We start from the raw sequence: 1,668 nt of genomic DNA, 5'->3' as shown, positions 1-1,668 counted from the left end.
CTGAAGATTTAATTCTTTAGTCGTTATAATTTAGCCATCAATTCAGGATGGTGAATATTTAGAAGAACAGGACTTTCTTAGAAGCACATGCCTCATATGAGAGAAGCACCTCCTCTACTTATCCTGAGAGTGGGGCTTTCTAATTTTGCTTTAACAGATTTTTGCTGATTTTCCAAACTTTCACCAACATGGAGTAAGGGATGTAGATGTGTGGACCTTCTACATCTTAAATGCACATTGGTAATTAGTTGGAAGTCAAGACTTCTGCTCAGATGCAAACTCCTGAGGATCAGTTTTATTTTACATCTCTTAAAATCAAGGACAAGATGGTCATATTTTCTTCTTCAACTTTGAATTCCACACTTTTAAAAAGAGAAATTGCTCAGTATCTTTAAGGATAGTGAAAGAAATCCAGCGTAAGTCTATAATCTCTCTTAATTTAGAAGCCATTACAACATGGTTCAGTGCTATAGCATCGAACATAGCTCACAGCAATGCGTATGGTAGATGCTGCGTATGTATTTGTTGAGTTAATTGTCAAATCTAATATTAAATGGTGATGACAATGTGGTTGAAAAGTAGATTATTACCTTAGAGTAAGTAGGCTTAAAAGAAGATTCTAGAATACACAGGATACTCCCTAAGAAGAAACCTAGATACGGAGTTGGCAACAACTTACCTTACTAACTATTAATTAAATAGCTATGGTAATTTAAACAATATGGTACAATATAGCACAAAGTCGGATAAATTCAATGGTGGAACTGAATAGAAAGCCCAGCAACAATTCACACATTTGGAAATTGGATATATGGTACAGGTGGCAATGCATAACACTTGGAGAATGTTGGCTTCTTGAAAGAACTGTGCAGGCAACTTCTAATTGGTATCCACATTTCTGTCTTTGCCTTCATAATCTACACTCATAAAAGTAGCTAACGTGATCTTTAAAACAGTTAAAATAGGATTTTGATTCTTGTGCTACTAAACATACAAGTCTTTGCAGTGGCCCACAAGGTCTATAAACATGCCACCATCCTCCAATCATTTTTTCCTTCTCCCTACTTGCTTCCTTTTTACTCTTACTGCTCAAGCCACACTAGCACCTAATTGTTCTCGGAATGTGACAGGAGACTCTTTCCTTAAATATTTGTACTTGTTCCCAATGCCTGGAATGCTTTACAAATAGCCACACAGCTCGCTCATACTTCCTTCAGATCTCAATTCCAAAGCCATTGTTAGTGGGGACTTCGGGGCCACCTTGGCTAATACCGTAGGACTGTACAACCCCACCCCACATCTATTTCTTACTTTTCATCCCCACTGAATAGTTCTTTTGAGGACTTTTTGTTATCTTTTCTGTATTTTTGTTTTCTATCTTTCTCATTGTATGTCCTCCCACTAGAACGTGAGCTCCATGAGAACAAGGATTTTGGTTTTCTTTGTTTTGTCTACTGTGTTTATTGCCTAGAAACATGACCAGTACATGGTAAGAGCTCAATAAGCACTAATTAAATAAATTAATGATAATTCAAAATGTTTGTTATTGATTTCTAACATAAATGTCTTGATGGTTGAGAATATTGGTCTAATATGTATTCTTTGAAATTTGTTAAGACTCAATTATGTAAATAATTTGATGAAAAATTTACATATTTTAGAGAGTAA

Source organism: Propithecus coquereli, unplaced genomic scaffold, assembly GCF_000956105.1.
Source record: "Propithecus coquereli isolate 6110/MARCELLA unplaced genomic scaffold, Pcoq_1.0 Scaffold32, whole genome shotgun sequence".
NCBI classification, from domain to species: Eukaryota; Metazoa; Chordata; class Mammalia; order Primates; family Indriidae; genus Propithecus; species Propithecus coquereli.
The sequence above is the reverse complement of the archived record's forward strand: the minus strand, read 5'-3'. Positions refer to the sequence as shown.